This window comes from Silene latifolia, chromosome 11 (genome assembly GCF_048544455.1).
Source record: "Silene latifolia isolate original U9 population chromosome 11, ASM4854445v1, whole genome shotgun sequence".
Lineage (NCBI taxonomy): Eukaryota > Viridiplantae > Streptophyta > Magnoliopsida > Caryophyllales > Caryophyllaceae > Silene > Silene latifolia.
The window spans coordinates 194,614,643-194,627,721 of NC_133536.1; the positions used below are offsets into that span (position 1 = coordinate 194,614,643).

A 13,079-nucleotide genomic window follows, 5' to 3' on the forward strand; every position below is an offset into this window, starting at 1 on the left:
ATCACATTCCGTACCAACCGAGGAGAACCTACCCAACGGTACTCCCACACCACAACATTTAACCGGAAATTTCATTGCCAAATCCGCATTTATCCAATTAGTCGAAAGAAGCCAATTTGGGGGGATGCCTAGTGAAGACCCTCACTCTCACATGGAGACTTTTTGTGACTATTGTGATGCAATTTCTCAAACCGGTGTAACTCAAGACCAAATTCGATGGGTCTTATTTCCTTTTTCTTTAATTAGCACCGCAAAACAATGGTTGAAAGGCCTTGATAAGGCTACTCTCGGAATTGATTCTTGGAAGAAATTGGCTCTAACTTTCTACAAAAAATTCTATCCACCGGAAAAGACTAACATGCTAAGAGCTCAAATTACGGGCTTTAAGCAAAGAGATGAAGAATCTTTGTATGAAGCTTGGGAGCGATTCAAAGGAATTTGTCGCTCATGTCCTCATCATGGACTTAGCGAGTGGTTCTTGGTACAACAATTTTGGAACGGTCTTTATGAAGACTCAAGAAACATTCTCAACATGGGATCAAATGGAATGTTCACCGAAGTTGACGACAATCAAACTTGGAACAAGATTGAGAAAATGGCGGTCCATAATTCACAATATAGTAGACTTCGCAAGGCTACTAGAGGAGGAAAGCATGAAGTGGATTCTATTACTCAATTGGGTGCTCAACTTAGTGCTCACATTGATACCATCAATTTGAAGTTCGAAAAGGCTATGGCTAGACTTGAAGAAGCCTCAAAATCACCAAAGCATCATGTTAATGCCATGACGGCATCTTCATCAATCCCAAGTGGGATATGTGAGAATTGTGGAACTTTGGGACATGACCAAAGTGAATGTAGGGGAACAAATGAACAAGTGAATGCTTTTCAAGCATACAAGAGTGGTACCCCTTATTCAAACTATTACAATAAAAACACCAAATTCCACCCAAATCTCTCATACAAAAGCCAAAATGTCCAAAATCCTCAACCAACATACACCCCACCTATCATGAAAAACCAAAATCAAATACCCTTTTACAACCAAAACCAAGGTTACCAAAATCAAACTCCATACAATCAACAAAATGACCAAGGTTTTGATGTTCAAAAAGTGGTCCTCCAAGTGCAAAATAATCAATAAGAGTTTTTCACTCAAATGCAAAAGGATAGTCAAGCAAAGGAAATCACCATCAACAACATCCTAGCCCACACCAAAATGTTGGAAACCCAATTAACTCAACTAGCATCTTCAAGCTCACAAAGACAAAAGGGGCAATTACCACCTCAAGGTAATCCCCCGAGACATGAAACGGTTAGTGCCATTCACTTGAGAAGTGGTACAAGGTATGAAGCACCGGAGAAGAAAGTTGGGGATAAAGTTGTGAAAGCTAGTGACAAAGAAAAAGTTGTGCAAAACTCCAAGGATGGAGAACCATCAAAAGAAGAAGTTTCAAAGAAAAATGAAGACAAAGTCAAGGAGAAGGAGCCCATTATGATTAGACTTCCTTTTCCGAGTCGTCAAGCCAAACCCAAATTTGATGACCAACTTGGAAAATTTATGGAAATTGTGAAGAATTTGGAAGTCTCGATTCCTTTTACGGAATTAATCAATCACGTGCCGGCCTATGCAAAGTACATGAAAAACATCCTTACGAAGAAGAAGTCGATCCGGAAGCTTGAGACTATCGCCTTCACTAAGGTGAGTAGTGCAATACTTCAAGGGAGTTCACCTCCAAAACTTAAAGATCCGGGAAGCTTCTCAATGCCGTGTACCATTGGGGACACCACGATCAACAAAGCCTTATGTGATCTAGGGGCTAGTGTGAGTGTTATGCCGTACTCGGTGAGTAAGAGGTTAGGGATGAGAGAGCTTAAATGCACCAATATCACACTCCAAATAGCCGATAGATCGACGAAGACACCATTAGGGATATGGGAATATGTTCCCGTAAGAGTTGGGAAATTTTTCATCTCGGTGGACTTTGTCATTGTTGACATGGAAGAATACTCCAATATTCCGATCATTCTAGGTAGACCTTTCTTGCACACCGCGGGTGCGGTGATAGATTTGAAGCATGGAGAGCTCACCCTAGAAGTGGGAGATGAAAGCATAACTTTCAATCTTGACAAGACCATGAGAGCTCCCCGTTTGCATGAACCATGTTTTATGGTTGATCACTATAGTCGGAAGGATAATAGGAAGAAGTCGGAATTCCAATGGAAGAAGAAAATCGATGATGCTCCATTCAAAGAGCAAGGAAATTGTAACAAAGAGAGCTTGAAAAGCTCACCAAAGTCAAGCAATGAAGAAGATGGCCTCATTGGCCAAGACAAGAAAGTGGGAGAGTTGTCTCTATCAACTCAAGAGATCTTTAGTTCCCCTACAATGAAGAACACGGGATTTGAAGAATGAAAATGACACGGGATATGCAAGTGCACGGATGGAACTGAATTCGGGTAGACTAGGAGGAATCTGAGCGTCCTGATAGGGAATTCGCTCGTCTTAAGGGAATTCGGGCGTCTGTTGGAGAATCTGTCCGTCCAAATGAGCTACAAAGTTGAAAATTTGGGATTGTTAGAGAATCCGAGCGTCCCAGCAGAAAGAATTCGCTCGTCTTTGCAAGAAGACGCTCGTCTTTTTGCCAGTGCAGAATAAGAAAAGTTCCTGTAACAGAATCCACTCGTCTCTGAAGGAATCCGCTCGTCCTGAATTGCAGAAATCCGCCCGTCTTCACTGAAAGACGCTCGTCTTTAGGCGAGATTTCCTGAACCCAAATTAGGCAGAATCCGAGCGTCCCGACAGGAATCCACTCGTCTTCCCCCTGCAGATTCGAAATTTCGGGTGTTTTTTTTAAATACCCCTTCCCACATTCATTCATTCATTCATTCATACATTCAAAACACTACCCATAAACCCCAAAACCCCCAAAACCATCATCCTCTCCATCACCAAAAGCAAGATTTCCTCAACCAAATTCAACAAAATCAAATCCAAACTTCCTTACAATAACAATTAATCACTCCTTTTCCAACAATAATCAATCCAAGCACCAAAATCTTCAACCTTTGAGTCGATTTTTGAAATACAAAGGCAAATCCTTTCATCTTAAAATCGATTTGGGTATAATTGGAAATTGAAGATTTTCAATCTTTTCTTGGTATAATCATCAATGGCAAGAACAAAAGGGTCAACAAAGGCACTCAAGGCAAAGGTACTCTCAAAAAGGCAACAATGCCTTCAAGCAAAGAAAGCTTCAATGGCTATGGTGGTTGCTAATGCAAACTTGGAAGTTCAACAACAACAAGATCCTCCCTTGGAAGCAACAACAACAACACCAACTCCGGAAATTGCTCAATTACCAAACTATCCGGAGGTAATTTTCATTTCTAACTCCCATAGGGATACATTTGCCAAGTATGCTAAGAAAGCCATTCTACCCACCAAATTCATATGTGAAGATGCCTTGAACAAATTGGGTGTCCTTGAACAAACAAAAGCCTTATTTGAGGCCATGTGGTTGGGAAAATTGTTTACCACAAGAGAATTGACATACCCCTACCTTACCTTGGAATTCTTGAGTTCATTGAAAATGACTAAGGTAGAGACTAGAACATATATCGAGTTTTGCCTTGCCAATGTGAATAGGCGCATCACCTTTGATGTTTTGAGTAAAGCATTAGGTCTTAGTGATACACCATACTATCATAAGAAGCCCGAAAAGTATGACCTCGCTCCTCTTTGGGAGGCGATTTCCGGGAAGAAATTTGAGAACTTTCATGCTTGTCGCGCTCTATTAGTCCACCATCCGGGCATTAGAGTGTGGCACAAGGTCATCGGGAATACTATAATTGCAAGAAAAGACACTAATCACTTTACAAAGCTTGATTTTGTTCTACTTGAGTCGGCCTTAAATGTTGGAAGGGAATTCACTAAGCCTTACAATGCTCTAAGGCTTTTGGTGGAAATATGGCTCAATGTTCATTGTGGTAAGGAAGGCACCGCTTTTATCGTAAATGGAGGTCTAGTTACCCTCTTGGCCAAGTACTTTGATCCAAATTTCAACAAGGATAACACCTATGTGGCGATCAAAGGGGGTTATCTCATTGACATGGATGCCATGATTAACAAGTACAAGTGGGTCAAGCATAATCCTCTTGACACCAACTATGGGTGGCTCACCAATGATGCTAGATCTTTCACTTTGCCTTCCAAGATATGCCGCTTGAGTGCTCATAGAACAAACTACCTACTTCCACTCTCAAAAGGCGTTGAGTACATCATCCGTCAACAAAGGGGCGAGATTGAAGAGCCCTCCTCCTCCATTGTCACACCACCCTATCCTTTTATATATCAAGAATTCAAACCCGAAGGTGTTGAAGTGGGCAATGACTACATGACTCTACTTATGCAAGAGATGCATCAACAAGCTTACAATGATCGAGTAGATGCATACTTGGCCCAATATCCACCCCTCTTTCATTTAGCTAGGCAAGGACTACTTGATCCTTCATGTCCTTTGCCTAGTTGGGCGGATAGGGAAGTCTTCTTTCCAAGCACATCTAGGGATTAAAGACCGGGTGAAGATGGGAATGTCGATGATGAGGTTGATGATGATGAGGGTATTGATGAAGAGGTAGATGATGAAGAAGAAGAGGCTAATGAAGATGATGAAGGAAGTGAGCAAGGAAGTGAAGAGGGAAGTGGTGATGAGTCCGCTTCTATGGAGGAAAATGATGACAATGATGATATGGTGGACGACTAGCAAGCTTTGGAGGCTCCTACCCTCTTAAGGTTTGTCTACTTCTTCCTTTGTTTTATTTATTTTTACCTTGATCATAGTTGGAGAGTCCTAGCAACATAGAGGACTAACACCTTGGCCACATTGAGGTGTTCTTTTATTGTTCCAGTTTTGAAAATCCAAAATGACAATTTAGGTTCATGCATTGCATCTTGTGTGCATGAACTATCCCATAATTCAAGACATTAGAAATAATGTCTATCTCGGTTTGGAGAAGTACATGCATACGCAACGGGGGTAATCTAAATTACGCTCTCCGTCATAAACAAAAACCCATGCATCATGTAGTGTAGATTAGTATAGCTTGCATTTAGTATAGAATTCATGCATCATACTTGCATAATTTCCTATCATTTTGGCCATTGAGGACAATGCCCATATTAGTGTGGGGATGGGAAATTCTAACTTAACTTTCATTCAAAAACCCAAAAAAAATCAAAAAAATTTCGAAAAATCAAAAAAATTGAAAAATTTGAAAATACAAAAACAAGTTCATTTCCTTTGTAGTGTAGACTTGTATATATTATTGTATATATTGTGTTTGTTTTATCCTTGTTCACATTGATCGACTACGCTACATCCGAGACATGAGGATATTTAAGACCGCACGATATGATCTTTCCAATCTCCTTTTTCCTCTTTATGTTAATGACTATGTGGCTTTATTTTGATTGATGCGGTATAACAATGTGAATTTAGGACTTGCATTTAGCTTATATGGCATATTAGTTGGTAGAATCATTTGCATTATGATGTTTATATGTTAGTTGCATCATGGTATGTAGTTGCATGTTAGAAAATTTTGCGAAACCGTCTACTTGGGAAGCTCGACAAGTATATATAGGCCCTAGTAGATGCTTTTTCCTCTTAAAACTTTACTTATTAGAATACTTGTAAAACACCCTAGGATGTGTCATGCTAGTATCCTTTGACCCATGGATTAAGGCCTAGTCAAGAGTACCTTGTGGTGTGATAACTCCTTGGCTACCGTTTATTCCAAGGTGACCCTTGAAACCATGCATGCATCCATCATCCATGTTCTACCACATTTTTGTCATCAAAGGGAATGGGCACAAAAAGAAATTGATTTGAGTTCAATGAAATGAAAAGTGAAAGAAAGTTTGCAAAATGCATCAAATGAAAAGAGGAGCAAAAATAGACTCCTAATGCTTCAAATATAAGGCATCCTCACTACATATGGATGACTTTGAAAAAGTTCAAAAAGAAATGCAAAAAGTTGAAAAGTTGTCAAGTGTTGAAAACCCAAAAATCAAAAGAAATGGCAAGAAAGTGTTCTCAAATGTCAAATGCCACAAGAAATTGGGGGGAAAACAAAAACAAAAGCAAACTCCCAAAATGAAACTCAAATATCTATTGATCCCTTTATCCATCGTATCCATTTTTGTGCATGGTAGAGAGGGGACGACCCTTCTTCTTGTCTAGACAAGAGGGGGAATTCCGCGATCCTCCAGTGTTTCTAACGCCATAGGGCGTCTACTATTGACAAAAGTTATTCTTTTGTAGATGCATCCATTACTTGACTTTGTGTGTTTTAATGTTTGGATGTGTCGCCATTTTGGCAAGACCCACATTGCCTTGCAAGAAGGCATCCTACCTCATGGTTGTCTTGTTGTGAGTTGAAGAGGCGGAGTGAGACCCGCTAATTGTCTCATATCGGCTATGCTATTAGGTTAGTTTAAATAATGGTCTTACTCTTTGTCACCTATTTACTCGGGACGAGCAAAGTTTCGGTTTGGGGATATTTGATGTGACCATAATTAGAACATATTTAGTCCCCGAATTAGCCTTGTTCCCATACTTTTTAGTGCATATTTGGGTCATTTATTTTCTTTAGTCCTTTGTTTTGCATATTCTTTGAGGTTTTGTTTCCTTGGTAGGAAAGGAGTGCAAACCTTGCATTTTCATGGCAAAATAGAGCTAAATTGATTGAATTCAATGACCAAGCATCAAAGAGAAGACAAGATTAGAAGGCCTTTATACATACTATAGTAGATGGACAATGATGAGAAAAGATCCTTGCATCCCCGAGGAAATCTTCAAGGATTTTATGAAGAAAAAGGAAGAAAAGAAGAAAGAAAGTAGTTGTAAGACAATCCGAGCGGATTGTCCACAAGCTGCCCGTCCAGCAAGGGCAATCCGAGCGTCTTCCCCCAGTGGACGCCCGTCCAGAAACAGCAGAATCCGCCCGTCCACCACCACAATCCGCTCGTCCAAAACACCCCCAATCCGCCCGTCACGTGCCCTGGACGCTCGGATTGTGTGTCAGCCATTTCGTCTTCTACAAGTTTCAAGGAAGGATGCGCATATTTTTCTAAGACCAGCAAAAAGGAGACAGAGTCTCCCTTGAGACCGGCGATTCCTCAAGGACTTATTCGTCATTTAAGCCCTTAGTAAACCCTAATCTTTGTAACTAATCCCCACTATAAATACCCCATTAGGCTAATTAGAAGATCATGTTCTTCTTAGCAATCTTTAGTGTAGTTGATATCAATCAAATCTCTCTTTAATCTTGTAATCAACATTTAATCAAGTCTTAATACAAGTTTCATTTCCTTAATCTCTCTCTTGTTCATCTTTCATTTTGGGTAATTGAAGACTATTTGGGTTATTATTGGGAGATTGACAACCTTCCAATCAATCATCAAGTACTTCTATTATTCTTTGCTTTATTATTTAAATCATTAGTAGGTATAATTCTCTTAATCCCTTTTTAATTATTGTTAATGATGGGGCATATTCTGCACCGCTGACCAAGTCAACATACTGAGCAAGGTCAAAGATGTCCACACCAAGTCAACGACTTATACAGCCTAGCCGATGCAGCCCATCGGCCTGTTAGCCTGGGTCTCGGCGTGACAACTAGTCGCCGGGACACATATCCGCGTACTCATATCCAAGACCCCTCGGCGGTGAGTCAACATGGCCCGCCGGCCTGCCATAGGTCCCTCGCCCGAGGGGTAGATCGGTCTTTCCACCTGCTAGCCACTTGGCCACTTGGCCACTACGTGACAAAAGGTGAAAGCCTATAAATACTCCTCAACCTTCATTGAGGAAAGGATCCAAGAAACTGAACCTAAATACACTATTCATCTGGTAATATCTCCCTTATCTCTCTACAACATATCTAGCCAAGTAACACAGCTTAATCCTTTGAGTTTACTGACTTGAGCGTCGGAGTGAGTACGCTTGGCACAAAGCCAAGCCCTCAGTTCGTTCATTGTTGCAGGAGAGGCCGGGAGGGACGATAGAGACGCGAGGAATCCAACTCAAGACATTATTCTACGAGCCACGGGTGGTAACGATACTTGCTCTGGAATTACACCCGGAACAATTGGCGCCGTCTGTGGGGAAGACACTAGAAGCTAGTCACATTCATTCCCAAACAAAAAAAAAACAAATCAACAAAAACCCACCCAAAAAGCTAAGAAAATGTCGAAACAACAAGACGCAGTCGTGACCGACGAAACCGCGTTCTACCAAGATGATGCTTTCAACAACTCTGGAGTCGTGCAGCCCTCCACCGGCGGAGTAATCCAACCAGAGTTCGGAATGCCAATAATACCCGACACACCGGTGCCAGCCAACCAGGTCACCATCATGGGACAGGTGGTTGACGTAGCAAAGCTGAAAATGCTCCCCGACCTAATCGGAATACGCCCGCTCACACATCGTCACGCCGACAAGAGCGGCGGAAACTGTCCAGGAGGCTAGGGCCCAAAACGTGACTCCGAGAAATTTGAACGGGGCACTAGGAGAAGCCGACCCAGCCAAGACGCCGGGGGAGCCCAAAGTGGGCGCGGTAGACCTAAGTCCTTCCCGCACTCGTGGGAGGACAGCGTCCCCGCCGCACGAACGAGGCTTACCCCAAAGGAGCCAGAGGAGTCCGACTCAGCAGAGTTGGAGAAGAAGTCCGAGTCGAAGAAGGAGCCCCTCCCGCTACGGGGGGAGGAGCCAGGTTAGGGATGCAAGGAGCCGATCGCCGCGTGTCGTTCGACACGTGGTTAGGCAGCCCCTCAACGCCTACGTCCTGGAAGTCCCGGTGCCGCATAAGCTCAAGTTGCCACCTCTCATATAAAGGGAGATAGTGATCCACCGACCACGCCGAGGCTTTCGAGTCTTACATGTCGGTATGGGAGCGGCCCGATGAGGTCTCAGTGCCGAATTTTCCCAACAACTTTGCATGGGATGGCTCAGAGCTGGTACAAAGGGCTTCCCGACGGCTCGGTGTACTATTACGCCGACCTAAAGGACGCCTTCCTAGCCCAGTACTCTTGCAACAAGAGAAGAGCCGTAGAGACATCTGACCTCCTGACTATCAGACAGGAGGGGGGCGAGTCTCTCCGGAGCTATGTGAAGAGGTTTGATGGAAAGGTCCAGCAGATTCGAGAAATTAATCCCGAGCTGGCGGCCTTCGCGCGATGAAGGGCCTCCCAAGGGAGCCTTAAAAACGAGCTCATCAAGAGCGGAGGCCTGGGCTTGGACGCCGCCAGGAAGTTGGCCGACCAAGCCATCAAGGTGGAAGACTATCACAAGACCTGGGTAGATCCCAGCGAAGCCGAGCACTCAGAAAAGAAGAGTCACAGGCAGGACAGTCAGGACGAAGGACGCCGCGACAACAACGGTTCGCGGTCCGATGGAAGACGCCGTGAGAATAACAGATCACGGTCGGACAGATCCGACCGGAGGCAAGACTCGGCGGGCGCCGGATGGAACTCAGGAACGTACCACCAGAGGCGGTATAGTGAGAAAACCCCTCTCGTCGTATCAGCCGCCGAGGTCTTCTCCCTGAGCAAAAACGAGGGCCAGAAGTGGGAGAGACCCCCCAAGCCAAAAAGTGACGGTGACACAAGCCAGTACTGCGAGTACCACGGCCACACCGGCCATTTAACCAACGACTGCCGCCATCTGAAGAATGCCATAAAGGAACTGATCCGAAAGGGAAGCCTCGGCAAGTACGTTGCAAAAGGCCAAAAGACTGACGCTGGCAATTCAGATAAGAAGTCCGTCTTCGAGCGGATAGGAGTGATTCATGTTGTCATCGGGGGCAACGAGAACGGAGGATCCGCTCATGGGCACAAACGACACCTAAACGAGCTATATCAGGCCATCAACTTTGTGCCCAACTCAGGGATCCCCTCTGCAAACATCCCCGATATGACCATTGGAGGAAAGGACTACGAAGGGGTCATCGCCCCTCACAGCGAACCGCTTGTAGTCAATTTGGACATATCCAACCACCTGTCAAGAGGTGCCGATTGACACAGCGCATACACGAACATCATGTTTAGAGAGTGCTTTCTCGGCCTCGGCCAAGATCAAGGACTGAGCCCCCGCACCAACCCCTATACAGACTTCTCCGGGGCCGGCCTGGTGCCGCTGGGATCAATCAGACTCCCGGTGACGTTCGGCGAAAAGAACGCGGCTAAAAACGTCCTAGCTGAGTTCGTGGTCATTGACGGCTCGTCCGCCTACAACGTTCTCATAGGCCGAGTCACCCTGAGCGAGGCCGACGCAGTGATGTCCATCCGGGCCCTAACACTGCTGTACGTCTCGGACCGGGGGGAAGCGCATAAGCTCGTCTCCAAAGACGAGAAGGATGAGGTGATCAACATCCAGATAGCTGCCCGAGGATGCAACATGCAATCCCTCAAAGAGGCGAGGAAGTCCGAAAAAGGAAAAAGCCCGTCCTTACAGCAGGAAGGCGACCTCATGGATGCAACTAGTGGCTGACTGGGGAGGGGTACCTGTGATGAGCCATTAGGGCATTGGTAATCTCGTAGAAATTTATGTAGCTGCGGAGGTGCCCAAAATAGCTGTGGACACCCCAACGCATGTTTTTACCTAATGAAAAACCATCCAAGCCTTCCATCAAAGCAAAATTTTCACATCAGTCATCTATCAAGAAACCGACGCCGGCTCACACTGTCATACCGACAAGAGCGGCAGTCGTTGCGAAGAAATACAGCGCCGTCGCAGTCACCCCAAGTAGTAGACGCCACGGCAGTCACCCCAAGAGGTAGACTCCGTCGCAGTCACTCCAAGTGGTAGACGCCACGTAACACGCTATCAAGAAACCGACGCCGGCTCACACTGTCATACCGACAAGATCGGCAGTCGTTGCGAAGAAATACAAATACTGCCGCAGCCACCCCAAGTAGTAGACGCCACTAGCCACCCCAAGAGGTAGACTCCGTCGCAGTCACTCCAAGTGGTAGACGCCACGTAACACGCTATCAAGAAACCGACGCCGCTCACACTGTCATACCGACAAGAGCGGCGTCGCGAAGAAACAAATCATGGCCGTCAGCCACCCCAAGTAGTAGACGCCACTAGCCACCCCAAGAGGTAGACTCCGCAGCAGATCACTCCAAGTGGTAGACGCCACGTAACACGCTATCAAGAAACCGACGCCGCCACACCGTCATACCGACAAGAGCGGCAGCTGTTGCGAAGAAATACAACACTGCCGTCGCAGTCACCCCAAATAGTAGACGCCACTAGCCACCCCAAGAGGTAGACTCCGTCGCAGCTCACTCCAAGTGGTAGACGCCACGTAACACGCTATCAAGAAACCGACGCCGCTCACACTATCATACCGACAAGAGCGGCAATGTCGTTGCGAAGAAATAAAGCGCTCGTCGCAGCTCACCCCAAGTAGTAGACGCCACTAGCCACCCCAAGAGGTAGACTCCGTCGCAGCTCACCCAAGTGGTAGACGCCACGTAACACGCTATCAAGAAACCGACGCCGCCACACTGTCATACCGACAAGAGCGGCAGCCGTTGCGAAGAAATACATGGCGCTGTCCGCAGCCACCCCAAGTAGTAGACGCCACTAGCCACCCCAAGAGGTAGACTACGTCGCAGTCACTCCAAGTGGTAGACGCCACGTAACACGCTATCAAGAAACCGACGCCGCTCACACCGTCATACCGACAAGAGCGGCAATGTTGCGAAGAAATACAGCTGTTGCCGCAGCCACCCCAAGTAGTAGACGCCACGGCAGTCACCCCAAGAGGTAGACTCGTCGCAGCCACTCCAAGTGGTAGACGCCACGTAACACGCTATCAAGAAACCGACGCCGGCTCACACTGTCATACCGACAAGATCGGCAGTCGTTGCGAAGAAATACAGCGCCGTCGCAGTCACCCCAAGTAGTAGACGCCACGGCAGTCACCCCAAGAGGTAGACTCCGTCGCAGTCACTCCAAGTAGTAGACGCCACGTAACACGCTATCAAGAAACCGACGCCACTCACACCGTCATACCGACAAGAGAGCGCGTCGTTGCGAAGAAATACAGGCGCCGTCGCAGTCACCCCAAGTAGTAGACGCCACTAGCAGTCACCCCAAGAGAGGTAGACTACGTCGCAGTCACTCCAAGTGGTAGACGCCACGTAACACGCTATCAAGAAACCGACGCCGGCTCACACTGTCATACCGACAAGAGCGGCAGTCAATAACGAAGAGCACTCGCCGGCTGATACCGTCACACCGGCAAAAATGGCAATCATCCTCAAGAAATAAATACCTCGACGGTCTCTACCAGCGCAGTCGATACTCGCGAAGTGATCAAAACGCCTTAGAAGCGTCGCACAGTTGAGGAACACACTCTAAAACCGCCTCGGCCAAGACGAGGCGGAAACAGAGGCAAAAAAAAAAAAAAAAAATAATTATAATAATAATAAAGAACGCTAAGTACAGATTGAGATGCTCAACTATTAGCACAAGGGAAAGGAAGATGAGATAAAGACCTCGGCCAGGCCGAAGGCGAAAGAAACGAACTATTATTAGATAAGTTACAAGCAAGATTACAAGTGAAAAGAATACAGACGACGGCCGTCCCCACAAGGATGAGCCGAAACACAACCTACCAAAGGTGTACAAAAAAAAAAAAAAAAAAAAAAGAGAGAAAAAGCAAAAGCTACAATTATGCTCATGTACCAAGAGATAGCGGGGAGGAAGAGCTGAGTAATTGGCCCCCGAACAGCTGAAGCAGATCTGCTGTAAACTTGTTCTCATCAAGCAGCACATGGTAGTACGTGAAGAGTCAAACAGATCTGCTCAGAAACTTGCTCTCCTAAACTCGTTCTTTGCGCCGCCATCGCATCGGTAGCCGCATCTTCTTCAGTAGGCAACCCAGCAGCTTTTCTAGCAGCCTCAGCTTTAGCCTCGGCAGCCTCAGCTGCCCTCATCCTTTCGGCTTCTTCCTTAGCCACCCTAGCCTTCTCAGCAAGGGCTGCTTTCTCCGCGGCCGCC

At 45.8% G+C, this 13,079-nt stretch overlaps 1 non-coding gene across 1 annotated transcript; it reads right to left on the minus strand.

Moving 5' to 3' along the window:
- Positions 1 to 358: 358 nt before the first annotated feature.
- On the minus strand, positions 359 to 465 carry LOC141616466 (small nucleolar RNA R71). Its single transcript, XR_012530813.1, has one exon. It is a non-coding gene; the product is annotated as a small nucleolar RNA R71 (small nucleolar RNA).
- Between the last annotated feature and the right edge of the window lie 12,614 nt (positions 466 to 13,079).